Source organism: Aotus nancymaae, unplaced genomic scaffold (assembly GCF_030222135.1).
Source record: "Aotus nancymaae isolate 86718 unplaced genomic scaffold, 86718_ANA_hifiasm-v0.15.2.pri h1tg000062l, whole genome shotgun sequence".
Lineage (NCBI taxonomy): Eukaryota > Metazoa > Chordata > Mammalia > Primates > Aotidae > Aotus > Aotus nancymaae.
In genome coordinates this window covers 1-12,251 of record NW_026988476.1, presented here as the reverse complement: position 1 = coordinate 12,251, position 12,251 = coordinate 1, and positions in this window count along the sequence as shown.

Sequence of the window (12,251 nt, the reverse complement as noted above, 5' to 3'; positions counted from 1 at the left end):
TCATTCTCCATTTCCCACTAAGGCCAGCTCCTCTTTGCAGAAGAGGGTCCTTGACTCTTACTTTGTAGCAGGAAGCCCTAAGTACATCGACCCTTTTCAAAAGTTACAGGCTGAAAGTCAAGATCTCTCACGTTAAACCCAACGTTGCAACTTTAACTGGGCAAACTCTCATTAGAGACCAGGGGGCAATGACTGTGCGGATGGAAGCTAATGTCTTTTCAGGGTGACTTCAGTGCAGTGAAGCTCTTGCTAAGACGTTTAACTCTAAAATCGGGCATGGGGGAGGCACTGCACCCTCTGAAATTAGAGGTCAGGGGATTTGGATTTCATTTCCAACCATCCGCCACTCATTCAGCCACTCACATTCAAGTGACAAGCCTTAGGCCAGTCACTTTCTGTATCTGTTTCTCGACTTTTGCACAGCGGTTTCTGTGGGACGTGAGGCCCACTGGGAAATGATCCCCTTTTCAGCTCAGTGCCTGGGATTCTGGGCCTACTTGTCCACCTGGACTTATATACACCTATGATTTTGGACTAACTCTATTACCTCTGCTAGAAATTAACACAGAAATTTCACAGTTGATTGACAAGAATGAGAATCAGTGCTAAAGAGTCAAAATGTAACCAAATCCTTTCTCACTGAAAGAATGCTCAACGCAAGTGGACACAGGTCCCCCATTCGAACTTCATCATCTAGGCACTTAGAGGCAAGTTTTTCAAATTACACAGCTAAAACTGTCCCCGCTTTAAGTGCTGTAAAGCACTTAAAGTGGGGACAGTTTTAGCTGTGTATTTTCCAAAAGTTGTGTGCTCTACAAATAAAAAGCTGCTTTTGTTGTTACCTTTGGTCCGCAGGAGGAATGGGAGTCCTTTGCGGAGAGCATGGGAGACCCGTGAGTCCTTTGCAGTCCTCTTTTCTGCCTCTGAGGGTGAAATGAGAGTGTGCAGCACTTTGGTAGGTAGCCATTCTCCCAGTTCGCCTCGGGGCGCAGCATAGCTGCAGTCCTCCTTGTGTGGCTCCATTCATCATGAGCCGTGTCTGAAAGAACTGATCGCATTTCACATGCTAGCATGCTGTCTGTTTGACTGTGCTGTTGTTTTAACGAGAGCATCGTTGACAATTCTGTAACCTGAGAGCGCTGCCTAATCGTATTCTATGTAATAATGCGTGGGCTTGAGGAGGAGGCAGGTTTGGGGGAGAAGGAGGGAGAATGCACGTGTGGATCAGGGAAAGGCCTCTCCTTCTTTGGAGCGTGGGTGGGTTCAGTGCCCTCCTCATACTGCTAAGTCTTTGGCTCGACACTACCAGTTGTGTGTCTAAGGTTTCTGTGTGTGTGTTTGCATGTGTGTGTCTGTCTCTAGGGCTGAGCAGGACCTCCACCTTCCTGTGGTAGCATGTTACTCAGAACCTTGCACAAGTACCAGCCCTCCTGGAGACACGATACATGTATGTTCTTGGAAAGGTTTCTTAATGATTGGTGACAGAGCGGTGATTTAAAGGAGCTCATTCTCCATTTCCCACTAAGGCCAGCTCTTCTTTGCGGAAGATGGTCCTTGACTCTTACTTTGTAGCAGGAAGCCCTAAGTACATCGACCCTTTTCAAAAGTTACAGGCTGAAAGTCAAGATCTCTCACGTTAAACCCAATGTTGCAACTTTAACTGGGCAAACTCTCATTAGAGACCAGGGGTCAATGACTGTGCGGATGGAAGCTAATGTCTTTTCAGGGTGACTTCAGTGCAGTGAAGCTCTTGCTAAGACGTTTAACTCTAAAATCGGGCATGGGGGAGGCACTGCACCCTCTGAAATTAGAGGTCAGGGGATTTGGATGTCATTTCCAACCATCCGCCACTCATTCAGCCACTCACATTCAAGTGACAAGCCTTAGGCCAGTCACTTTCTGTATCTGTTTCTCGGCTTTTGCACAGCGGTTTCTGTGGGACGTGAGGCCCACTGGGAAATGATCCCCTTTTCAGCTCAGTGCCTGGGATTCTGGGCATACTTGTCCACCTGGACTTATATACACCTATGATTTTGGACTAACTCTATTACCTCTGCTAGAAATTAACACAGAAATTTCACAGTTGATTGACAAGAATGAGAATCAGTGCTAAAGAGTCAAAATGTAACCAAATCCTTTCTCACTGAAAGAATGCTCAACGCAAGTGGACACAGGTCCCCCATTCGAACTTCATCATCTAGGCACTTAGAGGCAAGTTTTTCAAATTACACAGCTAAAACTGTCCCCGCTTTAAGTGCTGTAAAGCACTTAAAGTGGGGACAGTTTTAGCTGTGTATTTTCCAAAAGTTGTGTGCTCTACAAATAAAAAGCTGCTTTTCTTGTTACCTTTGGTCCGCAGGAGGAATGGGAGTCCTTTGCGGAGAGCATGGGAGACCCGTGAGTCCTTTGCAGTCCTCTTTTCTGCCTCTGAGGGTGAAATGAGAGTGTGCAGCACTTTGGTAGGTAGCCATTCTCCCAGTTCGGCTCGGGGCGCAGCATAGCTGCAGTCCTCCTTGTGTGGCTCCATTCATCATGAGCCGTGTCTGAAAGAACTGATCGCATTTCACATGCTAGCATGCTGTCTGTTTGACTGTGCTGTTGTTTTAACGAGAGCATCGTTGACAATTCTGTAACCTGAGAGCGCTGCCTAATCGTATTCTATGTAATAATGCGTGGGCTTGAGGAGGAGGCAGGTTTGGGGGAGAAGGAGGGAGAATGCACGTGTGGATCAGGGAAAGGCCTCTCCTTCTTTGGAGCGTGGGTGGGTTCAGTGCCCTCCTCATACTGCTAAGTCTTTGGCTCGACACTACCAGTTGTGTGTCTAAGGTTTCTGTGTGTGTGTTTGCATGTGTGTGTCTGTCTCTAGGGCTGAGCAGGACCTCCACCTTCCTGTGGTAGCATGTTACTCAGAACCTTGCACAAATCCCAGCCCTCCTGGAGACACGATACATGTATGTTCTTGGAAAGGTTTCTTAATGATTGGTGACAGAGCGGTGATTTAAAGGAGCTCATTCTCCATTTCCCACTAAGGCCAGCTCCTCTTTGCGGAAGAGGGTCCTTGACTCTTACTTTGTAGCAGGAAGCCCTAAGTACATCGACCCTTTTCAAAAGTTACAGGCTGAAAGTCAAGATCTCTCACGTTAAACCCAACGTTGCAACTTTAACTGGGCAAACTCTCATTAGAGACCAGGGGGCAATGACTGTGCGGATGGAAGCTAATGTCTTTTCAGGGTGACTTCAGTGCAGTGAAGCTCTTGCTAAGACGTTTAACTCTAAAATCGGGCATGGGGGAGGCACTGCACCCTCTGAAATTAGAGGTCAGGGGATTTGGATTTCATTTCCAACCATCCGCCACTCATTCAGCCACTCACATTCAAGTGACAAGCCTTAGGCCAGTCACTTTCTGTATCTGTTTCTCGACTTTTGCACAGCGGTTTCTGTGGGACGTGAGGCCCACTGGGAAATCATCCCCTTTTCAGCTCAGTGCCTGGGATTCTGGGCCTACTTGTCCACCTGGACTTATATACACCTATGATTTTGGACTAACTCTATTACCTCTGCTAGAAATTAACACAGAAATTTCACAGTTGATTGACAAGAATGAGAATCAGTGCTAAAGAGTCAAAATGTAACCAAATCCTTTCTCACTGAAAGAATGCTCAACGCAAGTGGACACAGGTCCCCCATTCGAACTTCATCATCTAGGCACTTAGAGGCAAGTTTTTCAAATTACACAGCTAAAACTGTCCCCGCTTTAAGTGCTGTAAAGCACTTAAAGCGGGGACAGTTTTAGCTGTGTATTTTCCAAAAGTTGTGTGCTCTACAAATAAAAAGCTGCTTTTGTTGTTACCTTTGGTCCGCAGGAGGAATGGGAGTCCTTTGCGGAGAGCATGGGAGACCCGTGAGTCCTTTGCAGTCCTCTTTTCTGCCTCTGAGGGTGAAATGAGAGTGTGCAGCACTTTGGTAGGTAGCCATTCTCCCAGTTCGCCTCGGGGCGCAGCATAGCTGCAGTCCTCCTTGTGTGGCTCCATTCATCATGAGCCGTGTCTGAAAGAACTGATCGCATTTCACATGCTAGCATGCTGTCTGTTTGACTGTGCTGTTGTTTTAACGAGAGCATCGTTGACAATTCTGTAACCTGAGAGCGCTGCCTAATCGTATTCTATGTACTAATGCGTGGGCTTGAGGAGGAGGCAGGTTTGGGGGAGAAGGAGGGAGAATGCACGTGTGGATCAGGGAAAGGCCTCTCCTTCTTTGGAGCGTGGGTGGGTTCAGTGCCCTCCTCATACTGCTAAGTCTTTGGCTCGACACTACCAGTTGTGTGTCTAAGGTTTCTGTGTGTGTGTTTGCATGTGTGTGCCTGTCTCTAGGGCTGAGCAGGACCTCCACCTTCCTGTGGTAGCATGTTACTCAGAACCTTGCACAAATCCCAGCCCTCCTGGAGACACGATACATGTATGTTCTTGGAAAGGTTTCTTAATGATTGGTGACAGAGCGGTGATTTAAAGGAGTTCATTCTCCATTTCCCACTAAGGCCAGCTCCTCTTTGCGGAAGAGGGTCCTTGACTCTTACTTTGTAGCAGGAAGCCCTAAGTACATCGACCCTTTTCAAAAGTTACAGGCTGAAAGTCAAGATCTCTCACGTTAAACCCAATGTTGCAACTTTAACTGGGCAAACTCTCATTAGAGACCAGGGGGCAATGACTGTGCGGATGGAAGCTAATGTCTTTTCAGGGTGACTTCAGTGCAGTGAAGCTCTTGCTAAGACGTTTAACTCTAAAATCGGGCATGGGGGAGGCACTGCACCCTCTGAAATTAGAGGTCAGGGGATTTGGATTTCATTTCCAACCATCCGCCACTCATTCAGCCACTCACATTCAAGTGACAAGCCTTAGGCCAGTCACTTTCTGTATCTGTTTCTCGACTTTTGCACAGCGGTTTCTGTGGGACGTGAGGCCCACTGGGAAAAGATCCCCTTTTCAGCTCAGTGCCTGGGATTCTGGGCATACTTGTCCACCTGGACTTATATACACCTATGATTTTGGACTAACTCTATTACCTCTGCTAGAAATTAACACAGAAATTTCACAGTTGATTGACAAGAATGAGAATCAGTGCTAAAGAGTCAAAATGTAACCAAATCCTTTCTCACTGAAAGAATGCTCAACGCAAGTGGGACACAGGTCCCCCATTCGAACTTCATCATCTAGGCACTTAGAGGCAAGTTTTTCAAATTACACAGCTAAAACTGTCCCCCGCTTTAAGTGCTGTAAAGCACTTAAAGCGGGGGACAGTTTTAGCTGTGTATTTTCCAAAAGTTGTGTGCTCTACAAATAAAAAGCTGCTTTTGTTGTTACCTTTGGTCCGCAGGAGGAATGGGAGTCCTTTGCGGAGAGCATGGGAGACCCGTGAGTCCTTTGCAGTCCTCTTTTCTGCCTCTGAGGGTGAAATGAGAGTGTGCAGCACTTTGGTAGGTAGCCATTCTCCCAGTTCGGCTCGGGGCGCAGCATAGCTGCAGTCCTCCTTGTGTGGCTCCATTCATCATGAGCCGTGTCTGAAAGAACTGATCGCATTTCACATGCTAGCATGCTGTCTGTTTGACTGTGCTGTTGTTTTAACGAGAGCATCGTTGACAATTCTGTAACCTGAGAGCGCTGCCTAATCGTGTTCTATGTAATAATGCGTGGGCTTGAGGAGGAGGCAGGTTTGGGGGGAGAAGGAGGGAGAATGCACGTGTGGATCAGGGAAAGGCCTCTCCTTCTTTGGAGCGTGGGTGGGTTCAGTGCCCTCCTCATACTGCTAAGTCTTTGGCTCGACACTACCAGTTGTGTGTCTAAGGTTTCTGTGTGTGTGTTTGCATGTGTGTGTCTGTCTCTAGGGCTGAGCAGGACCTCCACCTTCCTGTGGTAGCATGTTACTCAGAACCTTGCACAAATCCCAGCCCTCCTGGAGACACGATACATGTATGTTCTTGGAAAGGTTTCTTAATGATTGGTGACAGAGCGGTGATTTAAAGGAGCTCATTCTCCATTTCCCACTAAGGCCAGCTCCTCTTTGCGGAAGAGGGTCCTTGACTCTTACTTTGTAGCAGGAAGCCCTAAGTACATCGACCCTTTTCAAAAGTTACAGGCTGAAAGTCAAGATCTCTCACGTTAAACCCAACGTTGCAACTTTAACTGGGCAAACTCTCATTAGAGACCAGGGGGGCAATGACTGTGCGGATGGAAGCTAATGTCTTTTCAGGGTGACTTCAGTGCAGTGAAGCTCTTGCTAAGACGTTTAACTCTAAAATCGGGCATGGGGGGAGGCACTGCACCCTCTGAAATTAGAGGTCAGGGGATTTGGATTTCATTTCCAACCATCCGCCACTCATTCAGCCACTCACATTCAAGTGACAAGCCTTAGGCCAGTCACTTTCTGTATCTGTTTCTCGACTTTTGCACAGCGGTTTCTGTGGGACGTGAGGCCCACTGGGAAATCATCCCCCTTTTCAGCTCAGTGCCTGGGATTCTGGGCCTACTTGTCCACCTGGACTTATATACACCTATGATTTTGGACTAACTCTATTACCTCTGCTAGAAATTAACACAGAAATTTCACAGTTGATTGACAAGAATGAGAATCAGTGCTAAAGAGTCAAAATGTAACCAAATCCTTTCTCACTGAAAGAATGCTCAACGCAAGTGGACACAGGTCCCCCATTCGAACTTCATCATCTAGGCCACTTAGAGGCAAGTTTTTCAAATTACACAGCTAAAACTGTCCCCCGCTTTAAGTGCTGTAAAGCACTTAAAGCGGGGGACAGTTTTAGCTGTGTATTTTCCAAAAGTTGTGTGCTCTACAAATAAAAAGCGGCTTTTGTTGTTACCTTTGGTCCGCAGGAGGAATGGGAGTCCTTTGCGGAGAGCATGGGAGACCCGTGAGTCCTTTGCAGTCCTCTTTTCTGCCTCTGAGGGTGAAATGAGAGTGTGCAGCACTTTGGTAGGTAGCCATTCTCCCAGTTCGCCTCGGGGCGCAGCATAGCTGCAGTCCCTCCTTGTGTGGCTCCATTCATCATGAGCCGTGTCTGAAAGAACTGATCGCATTTCACATGCTAGCATGCTGTCTGTTTGACTGTGCTGTTGTTTTAACGAGAGCATCGTTGACAATTCTGTAACCTGAGAGCGCTGCCTAATCGGTATTCTATGTAATAATGCGGTGGGCTTGAGGAGGAGGCAGGTTTTGGGGGGAGAAGGAGGGAGAATGCACGTGTGGATCAGGGAAAGGCCTCTCCTTCTTTGGAGCGTGGGTGGGTTCAGTGCCCTCCTCATACTGCTAAGTCTTTGGGCTCGACACTACCAGTTGTGTGTCTAAGGTTTCTGTGTGTGTGTTTGCATGTGTGTGTCCTGTCTCTAGGGCTGAGCAGGACCTCCACCTTCCTGTGGTAGCATGTTACTCAGAACCTTGCACAAGTACCAGCCCTCTGGAGACACGATACATGTATGTTCTTGGAAAGGTTTCTTAATGATTGGTGACAGAGCGGTGATTTAAAGGAGCTCATTCTCCATTTCCCACTAAGGCCAGCTCTTCTTTGCGGAAGATGGTCCCTTGACTCTTACTTTGTAGCAGGAAGCCCTAAGTACATCGACCCTTTTCAAAAGTTACAGGCTGAAAGTCAAGATCTCTCACGTTAAACCCAATGTTGCAACTTTAACTGGGCAAACTCTCATTAGAGACCAGGGGTCAATGACTGTGCGGATGGAAGCTAATGTCTTTTCAGGGTGACTTCAGTGCAGTGAAGCTCTTGCTAAGACGTTTAACTCTAAAATCGGGCATGGGGGAGGCACTGCACCCCTCTGAAATTAGAGGTCAGGGGATTTGGATGTCATTTCCAACCATCCGCCACTCATTCAGCCACTCACATTCAAGTGACAAGCCTTAGGCCAGTCACTTTCTGTATCTGTTTCTCGGCTTTTGCACAGCGGTTTCTGTGGGACGTGAGGCCCACTGGGAAATGATCCCCTTTTCAGCTCAGTGCCTGGGATTCTGGGCCTACTTGTCCACCTGGACTTATATACACCTATGATTTTGGACTAACTCTATTACCTCTGCTAGAAATTAACACAGAAATTTCACAGTTGAATTGACAAGAATGAGAATCAGTGCTAAAGAGTCAAAATGTAACCAAATCCTTTCTCACTGAAAGAATGCTCAACGCAAGTGGACACAGGTCCCCCATTCGAACTTCATCATCTAGGCACTTAGAGGCAAGTTTTTCAAATTACACAGCTAAAACTGTCCCCCGCTTTTAAGTGCTGTAAAGCACTTAAAGTGGGGACAGTTTAGCTGTGTATTTTCCAAAAGTTGTGTGCTCTACAAATAAAAAGCTGCTTTTCTTGTTACCTTTGGTCCGCAGGAGGAATGGGAGTCCTTTGCGGAGAGCATGGGAGACCCGTGAGTCTCTTGCAGTCCTCTTTTCTGCCTCTGAGGGTGAAATGAGAGTGTGCAGCACTTTGGTAGGTAGCCATTCTCCCAGTTCGGCTCGGGGAGCAGCATAGCTGCAGTCCTCCTTGTGTGGCTCCATTCATCATGAGCCGTGTCTGAAAGAACTGATCGCATTTCACATGCTAGCATGCTGTCTGTTTGACTGTGCTGTTGTTTTAACGAGAGCATCGTTGACAATTCTGTAACCTGAGAGCGCTGCATAATCGTATTCTATGTAATAATGCGTGGGCTTGAGGAGGAGGCAGGTTTGGGGGAGAAGGAGGGAGAATGCACGTGTGGATCAGGGAAAGGCCTCTCCTTCTTTGGAGCGTGGGTGGGTTCAGTGCCCTCCTCATACTGCTAAGTCTTTGGCTCGACACTACCAGTTGTGTGTCTAAGGTTTCTGTGTGTGTGTTTGCATGTGTGTGTCTGTCTCTAGGGCTGAGCAGGACCTCCACCTTCCTGTGGTAGCATGTTACTCAGAACCTTGCACAAATCCCAGCCCTCCTGGAGACACGATACATGTATGTTCTTGGAAAGGTTTCTTAATGATTGGTGACAGAGCGGTGATTTAAAGGAGCTCATTCTCCATTTCCCACTAAGGGCCAGCTCCTCTTTGCGGAAGAGGGTCCTTGACTCTTACTTTGTAGCAGGAAGCCCAAAGTACATCGACCCTTTTCAAAAGTTACAGGCTGAAAGTCAAGATCTCTCACGTTAAACCCAACGTTGCAACTTTAACTGGGCAAACTCTCATTAGAGACCAGGGGGCAATGACTGTGCGGATGGAAGCTAATGTCTTTTCAGGGTGACTTCAGTGCAGTGAAGCTCTTGCTAAGACGTTTAACTCTAAAATCGGGCATGGGGGAGGCACTGCACCCTCTGAAATTAGAGGTCAGGGGATTTGGATTTCATTTCCAACCATCCGCCACTCATTCAGCACCTCACATTCAAATGACAAGCCTTAGGCCAGTCACTTTCTGTATCTGTTTCTCGACTTTTGCACAGCGGTTTCTGTGGGACGTGAGGCCCACTGGGAAAAGATCCCCTTTTCAGCTCAGTGCCTGGGATTCTGGGCATACTTGTCCACCTGGACTTATATACACCTATGATTTTGGACTAACTCTATTACCTCTGCTAGAAATTAACACAGAAATTTCACAGTTGATTGACAAGAATGAGAATCAGTGCTAAAGAGTCAAAATGTAACCAAATCCTTTCTCACTGAAAGAATGCTCAACGCAAGTGGACACAGGTCCCCCATTCGAACTTCATCATCTAGGCACTTAGAGGCAAGTTTTTTCAAATTACACAGCTAAAACTGTCCCCGCTTTAAGTGCTGTAAAGCACTTAAAGCGGGGACAGTTTTAGCTGTGTATTTTCCAAAAGTTGTTTGCTCTACAAATAAAAAGCTGCTTTTGTTGTTACCTTTGGTCCGCAGGAGGAATGGGAGTCCTTTGCGGGAGAGCATGGGAGGACCCGTGAGTCCTTTGCAGTCCTCTTTTCTGCCTCTGAGGGTGAAATGACGAGTGTGCAGCACTTTGGTAGGTAGCCATTCTCCCCAGTTCGCCTCGGGGCGCAGCATAGCTGCAGTCCTCCTTGTGTGGCTCCATTCATCATGAGCCGTGTCTGAAAGAACTGATCGCATTTCACATGCTAGCATGCTGTCTGTTTGACTGTGCTGTTGTTTTAACGAGAGCATCGTTGACAATTCTGTAACCTGAGAGCGCTGCCTAATCGTATTCTATGTAATAATGCGTGGGCTTGAGGAGGAGGCAGGTTTGGGGGAGAAGGAGGGAGAATGCACGTGTGGATCAGGGAAAGGCCTCTCCTTCTTTGGAGCGTGGGTGGGTTCAGTGCCCTCCTCATACTGCTAAGTCTTTGGCTCGACACTACCAGTTGTGTGTCTAAGGTTTCTGTGTGTGTGTGTTTGCATGTGTGTGTCTGTCTCTAGGGCTGAGCAGGACCTCCACCTTCCTGTGGTAGCATGTTACTCAGAACCTTGCACAAATCCCAGCCCTCCTGGAGACACGATACATGTATGTTCTTGGAAAGGTTTCTTAATGATTGGTGACAGAGCGGTGATTTAAAGGAGCTCATTCTCCATTTCCCACTAAGGCCAGCTCCTCTTTGCGGAAGAGGGTCCTTGACTCTTACTTTGTAGCAGGAAGCCCTAAGTACATCGACCCTTTTCAAAAGTTACAGGCTGAAAGTCAAGATCTCTCACGTTAAACCCAACGTTGCAACTTTAACTGGGCAAACTCTCATTAGAGACCAGGGGGCAATGACTGTGCGGATGGAAGCTAATGTCTTTTCAGGGTGACTTCAGTGCAGTGAAGCTCTTGCTAAGACGTTTAACTCTAAAATCGGGCATGGGGGAGGCACTGCACCCTCTGAAATTAGAGGTCAGGGGATTTGGATTTCATTTCCAACCATCCGCCACTCATTCAGCCACTCACATTCAAGTGACAAGCCTTAGGCCAGTCACTTTCTGTATCTGTTTCTCGACTTTTGCACAGCGGTTTCTGGTGGGACGTGAGGCCCACTGGGAAATCATCCCCTTTTCAGCTCAGTGCCTGGGATTCTGGGCCTACTTGTCCACCTGGACTTATATACACCTATGATTTTGGACTAACTCTATTACCTCTGCTAGAAATTAACACAGAAATTTCACAGTTGATTGACAAGAATGAGAATCAGTGCTAAAGAGTCAAAATGTAACCAAATCCTTTCTCACTGAAAGAATGCTCAACGCAAGTGGACACAGGTCCCCCATTCGAACTTCATCATCTAGGCACTTAGAGGCAAGTTTTTCAAATTACACAGCTAAAACTGTCCCCCGCTTTAAGTGCTGTAAAGCACTTAAAGCGGGGACAGTTTTAGCTGTGTATTTTCCAAAAGTTGTGTGCTCTACAAATAAAAAGCTGCTTTTGTTGTTACCTTTGGTCCGCAGGAGGAATGGGAGTCCTTTGCGGAGAGCATGGGAGACCCGTGAGTCCTTTGCAGTCCTCTTTTCTGCCTCTGAGGGTGAAATGAGAGTGTGCAGCACTTTGGTAGGTAGCCATTCTCCCAGTTCGGCTCGGGGCGCAGCATAGCTGCAGTCCTCCTTGTGTGGCTCCATTCATCATGAGCCGTGTCTGAAAGAACTGATCGCATTTCACATGCTAGCATGCTGTCTGTTTGACTGTGCTGTTGTTTTAACGAGAGCATCGTTGACAATTCTGTAACCTGAGAGCGCTGCCTAATCGTATTCTATGTAATAATGCGTGGGCTTGAGGAGGAGGCAGGTTTGGGGGAGAAGGAGGGAGAATGCACGTGTGGATCAGGGAAAGGCCTCTCCTTCTTTGGAGCGTGGGGTGGGGTTCAGTGCCCTCCTCATACTGCTAAGTCTTTGGCTCGACACTACCAGTTGTGTGTCTAAGGTTTCTGTGTGTGTGTTTGCATGTGTGTGTCTGTCTCTAGGGCTGAGCAGGACCTCCACCTTCCTGTGGTAGCATGTTACTCAGAACCTTGCACAAATCCCAGCCCTCCTGGAGACACGATACATGTATGTTCTTGGAAAGGTTTCTTAATGATTGGTGACAGAGCGGTGATTTAAAGGAGCTCATTCTCCATTTCCCACTAAGGCCAGCTCCTCTTTGCGGAAGAGGGTCCTTGACTCTTACTTTGTAGCAGGAAGCCCTAAGTACATCGACCCTTTTCAAAAGTTACAGGCTGAAAGTCAAGATCTCTCACGTTAAACCCAACGTTGCAACTTTAACTGGGCAAACTCTCATTAGAGACCAGGGGGC